This window comes from Bactrocera oleae, chromosome 4, assembly GCF_042242935.1.
Source record: "Bactrocera oleae isolate idBacOlea1 chromosome 4, idBacOlea1, whole genome shotgun sequence".
NCBI lineage: Eukaryota > Metazoa > Arthropoda > Insecta > Diptera > Tephritidae > Bactrocera > Bactrocera oleae.
In genome coordinates, this window is record NC_091538.1 from 11,817,291 (window position 1) to 11,823,290 (window position 6,000).

The window sequence follows — 6,000 nt, forward strand, 5'->3', positions numbered from 1 at the left end:
TATGAAGCTCAATACAGATAACTTAATATGTTAGCATAGTTAACTAAACAGGTTCTGGCTATCACTTACTCGGGCATTTCAATTTTGAATGATAATTTTTAAAGTGTTTTTTCTATTAAAAACAAATGTAAGTGAATTATAATTTTTAAAATTTTTAAAAATAAATATGCTTTTGTTTAAATTTTTTATAAACTTATAATATATAAGACTCTAATTTTTTTAAAATTAATTTTTATCTTATAATGCAAAAAAAATTTTATTTTTTTGATGTATATTTAAATAAAATTTTATTCTGTAAATATTTTTTTTTTCATTATAATAAAAAATCTAAAAATATCTATCTAAATAACATTTTATTCTTTAAATATTATTATTTTTAAATATTATTTAAATTGAAAAAAAATCTAAAGTTTTATTTAAATTATTTAAAGTACAAAAATTAAACTAAATAATAAAACTATATTGAATTAAAATTTTGAAATTTCTTTTAACCTTATAATTATTATATTATAATATAATTGAAATTATTTCATTCAATTGTTTTGATTTGTCAAGTAATTCTAATTCTATTAATAATTTTAAAAGTATTATTTATTATATTATATTTAATTTTAAAATTTTTCAAATTTTCAATTATTATTATTTTTCTAAACTAAATTTATTTTGATTATAATTTTTTTATTTGTATTTTAATTTTAGTAATAATTCTAAAGTATTTTATTTTAATAATTTAATTTTATTATTTATTTTAAAGATATATTTAGATAAATTATTTTATTTTTGATTAATTTTTTTTTGTTTTTTTGAATTTTTTTTTTTTAATTATTTCTAGTTAAATTTTGGGCATATCGATGAAATATATTTTTTAATTTTGAATAATAATTTGTTGAGGCCTTTTTATATTTTTTTATTACAATAGTTTTTTGTTTTCCCCATCCCAATGTTGTATTAGGCATTCCATGCTAGCTTCAGCTAATCATTTGCCGTGCCGTCTCCGATTTATGCATTCCGAGTTTACTTTTCAAAATTTGAAGTCTTCTTCGTTTTAACACTTCTCTACTTTCTGTGTTTTCGAACCGCTCACTTGCTTAAAAGTTCTCATGTGAAATTAACAAAGTTATCTAGTCGAAGTCAACACATGAGATATATGATTATCATTAAGGTGGTATAACACAAGCATTGCTATCCTTTATTTGATTATGCCAGCCTACAGAATTTATACCAGTTGTTTATTCGATTCGGCATTCTGCAAGGTTGTATGAAGATTTGACAGCTGTTGCCGTATTTTCGATAGAAAACTATTTATTTTAGTTTGATGATATATATCATTTTGAAAGCCGTTAATTTTTGGTAGTGAATCTAAATTTCTACGCATTAATAATTACACGTACATATGTCTGATTTGTATCACTGACCACATTAACCACAACTAAATACATGCCTTTTTACAGTTATGAACAAGTAAACAAACTGCAAGTAATAATCTTCGTTTGATACACGATTTCATAGCAACTCAAGTGTTTTTACAGACATACTCGTCAAATAACTAATAATACTAAAAATTTATACAAAATTTTTATTTACACATTCCTCACGTTTCACACGCACCCTTCATTACTTCACATAACCTAAAAACACCGTAAACTCGCTGCATGGCGCCATGCAAAACGAACGCCGCAGTTAACGCAAAGAAATCTTCAATTCTCTACCAAAATAAGTAAAACTAGCGCATACTAAGTGATGAGAGCACAAGGGCAAAGCTTGAAAGCAGAGAGAGAGTTTAAGTAAAAATCCAGTAAACATGGTAATTTGTAGCAGTAATATTCATATAAATTTGGTAGTCGTTTAAGTGGTCGTAAGCTAAAACCAAAAAATTTATTATGACTAAACAGAGTAGCACACTTTAAGGGAATAATAACACAAAAAGCTATGCAGAATAGAAAATTTACAAAAAAAAAATTAAAAAAATTAAAAAAACATGAAAATTATAAATTTCCAAATAATACAAAAAAATTGTCGATGTTTTTTAGATGTCAGTGTTGCACATTTGTTTCAACATAATTTTTCTTTGTCTCCACAACAAACAAAGTAAAAACACACAAAACCAAAGTTAAACAAAGTAATACTAAAAAGGAGAGTTAAACAAAAAAACGGAGAGTTTAATAAGAAAGCAAAACCGCAAGGGAGCACTGTATTAACCCTTAGCAAACAAACAATTTTGTGGGTGCAGCAGAACCCATACTTTAGCTGAGCACTTTAGAAGAAACGCATACTAAATATTTGTAGGTTTTAGTGTGAGCGTAAAGTTAGTAGTGAAAAACAAAATCGATGACAAGTATATATTGTAGAACTTAGTAAGAGGCGATAGCATAAAAAGTAGTGGCTTTAAAGACGGTGTAGTGCGTGTCTTTTTATGGTAGATTAGCGTCAAACGAACGCTACAAATTTTACTAGCAGCTGTAACACCGAAGCAATGCTTTGGGTAAAAACTTGTTTTGTATGCGCGAAAAAAGCAGTTAAATGTAGGAATTTTTGTGAGGAATTTAAAAAGAAAGGGATAAGTGGGTAGAATATGCTGAATTGATACATGACATCAATACAGCTAAACGCTTTAGTTGCGACGAGTGACAATGTGAGAACAAGGCGTTTTATTGCGTAGTTGACAAAGCGATTTAATAGTGATGGACCTTTTATTGGCGCGCAAGCATTAATGCTTGTGGCGAAAAAAGCTCATTATGTGTGAGTGATGTTTTTAAGCATGTCAACAAGTTTGACGACGATGATTTTTGATTGAATTCGAAATTAAGGGGTGTTTAAATTCTAGTATACAACCCGGCAAATGAGCATTTTTACATGTTCGATATTTATAGATGGTAGCACCATGCAACAAAGCATAAATAAAAAAAAAACAACAAACACAATAAAAAATATGTTTAATTTTTACTAGAGTAACTACTAAAAATAGCACAAGTTGAGATTTACTTATTTGCAATGAAACTGTGAAAAAAAAAATTACTTTTAATTACACACCACCAGCGAAAAACACTTTAATAAATTCAGACAAAAAATCTAAATATTACACAAAAAAAAAAAAAAACTAAATAAATTTGAAATAGGAAGTGATGAGTACTAAATATGTAGTAATTAGAAAATTGTCTAAATAAAAAATAAACTGATGTTTAAAATACATTTATTAGGGTGTGGATGGGTCTTAAGATTTATGTTTACGTTTTTGCTTTAAGCTGAACACTCAAACTGGAATTTTAAAAACGTTTTCTAAGCAAATTCCAAGTCGAAGTAATGCTAGTGTAATTAAAATAAATTTGTAGTAATGTAAGTTGATAGATTTAGTCAAAGGGATGGTACAGATTTTAGGCGTTAACTGTGGGCGTTCAGAAAATGAATTGTCTTGCGGTTTATTGAGAGCAAAAGTGCAGTCCGCATAGGCGAGTACAAAGGAGGCTGAATATGAAACTTATTTCAGTGAAGGAAGAAAATACTATAATTAATAATGAAAAAAATGCTTAACAAGTAATTAATAATGAGTAGTGAATAATGAGTAATGTATAGTGAATAATAAATAATCAGTAATGAATAATGAATAATAAAGTAATAAAATATGAATAATAAATAATTAATAATCAGTAATGAATAATTAATAATGAATAACAAGTAATGAATAATCAATAACCAGTAACCAGTAATGGATAATGAAAAATTAATAATGAATAGTGAGTCACGAATAATGGATAATAAAATATGAATAATAAATAATAAATAATCAGTAATGAATAATAAATAATAAATAATAAATAATAAGTAATGAAAAATGGATAATACAATAAAATATAAAAAATAAATAATTAGCAATTAATAATAAATAATAAATAATCAGTAATGAATAGTGAAAAACCAATAATGCATAATTTGTAATGAATAATGAATAATTAGTAATGAATAATGGATAATAAATAATATATAATAAATAATGAATAATAAGTAATGAATAATGACAAATAAAAATCACTAATGAGAGCTGAATAATTAGTCTCATTACTATTACATATTAATAATCAAAAAATAATAATGAATAATAAATAATCAATAAGTTTTAATGAAAACTAAGTATGAGTAATGCAAAAAACTAATAATGAATAATTTAAAAAATAATGAGTAACGAATAATGAAAAATTAATAATGAGTATTCATATTTAATAAAATTTAATTATGAATTATGAATAATCATTAATAAATAATAATTAATTAACGAATACAAAAAAAAAGTGAATAAAGAATATTAAATATTAAATAATAAATAATGAATAATTGATTATTAGTAATGAACAGTTACTAATGAATAATAAAAAATTAATATTTACTAAATAGTAATTACTAAAAAAAATGCAAAACAATTCAAAATCTACTTCAAACTACAGAAACAATCTGATGAAATAACTCATTCAACAATTGAAGCTGTAAATACTCAAGTCAAGTGCTCGTGATTTGTGTTGGGTGATATGCATTTTCGACAGCCTTTTTTTAAACTTCCTCAACTAAAAAAAAATTTTAACTAAAAAGAACTACAATGAGAACATAATTAATGTTTTGAAAATTTAAAAAAAAAAATCTTCAAACACAAAAAATACAAAAAAAGCGCGCTTGAAAAGCACATCCGGAGCCACCGGCGCAAATCTGTAGCACTTACATAATTTATAAAAGTATATGCTAATAAACAAGTAAATCAGTTAAAAAGTACCAATGTTGAAAAATATTTAAAAGTACTTCAAAGTAATTGAAAGCACATGCGTTTGTTTGAGCATATGCTGCACAAAAAAACATTTTAATTGGAAAGCTTTCCAAAGGCACTCGAGAGTGAAAGCTATGTTTTTGCGCATTTTCAAGTGCCCTCAAGCCAAGTATTTACAACTTTATATTGTTGATACGCAAACCCTGAAAAATCCAAAAGCGTTATATGTAAATAAGTTTCATATTCATTTTGTATGCCTATGTGGCCGATACTTGCCGCTAAACGCAAAGCAAAATTTAGGCTTTGGCCTGTCAGCGGCAATAAGCCACAAGAATATATTCGTAGAGCAGTGTGTGCACAGTTTTGGTGTTTGGTGGATATACACAAACATTACTAACTATATACATACATACATATATACAAAATTTTAGAAATATTCTCAAATTTTTTTTTTTTAGTTTACCGCTAATAGTCAACGAAAATTACTTGAAATTTCTTGTCTACCAAATTTTGTGCAATTTTTCAAATATCAGCTGTATGTCATATCGTTGTCAAATATTAGTATATTTTGACTCTCCTTAGCAATACTTACATCCGGAAAAAAGGTTCAGATGAAATTCGGTGCTTTAAATGTTTATAAAGTAGCTTCATCTCTGTCAAATATGAGATTTTCTTCTTTGATTTTTCTTCATTTATTTTACTTTGGACTTACTTTACTTTACTTTTTTTATACAGTTATCTCCTTATATTAGCAGTTTTGATTAATTATAACAATTTTAATTTTGTAGTATTCTTTAAGCTGTTACTACTTACTTTGAATAAAAAGTGGTTTCACTAAACTCGTATCCAATAGTGGTCACATGTCATTTCATTCTCATAAAGTCATTCATGGTAAAAATACTAGTTTACACGGAAGCTTTTACAGTGCTTTTGCGCAACTTCTATGATCAGATTTATGTTTTTGAAAAAGAAGGTTTTCACAGCGCTTTTTTAGGGTTCTTGATTACCCGAGAAATAGAGAAAGGTTTCACAGGGCTTTTTTAAAGCGTCAGATTATCAAGCGTTATTTGTATTTACTCGCAGGCTTTGACGCGAGCACTCTAATTTTTTTTTATAATATATACAATTTAGCTACAAAAAAAATCTTTCTTTTTTAATTTATTATATTTATGCATTTATGTATTGATTGTTGATAACATTAATCGCAACGTTATTTAAAAGCCTGATTTTTTTTTTAAATTATGAAGTTATTA

The 6,000-nt window shown here is 25.8% G+C and overlaps 1 long non-coding RNA gene across 1 annotated transcript in view; it reads right to left on the reverse strand.

The window, feature by feature from the left end:
* The window catches only part of LOC138856997 (uncharacterized), a 42,636-nt gene extending 36,636 nt beyond the window's left edge, over positions 1-6,000 (reverse strand). The window contains exon 1 of the long non-coding RNA XR_011395974.1: positions 5,561-6,000. This is a non-coding gene — a long non-coding RNA (uncharacterized lncRNA). The remainder of the gene's footprint in view (positions 1-5,560) is intronic.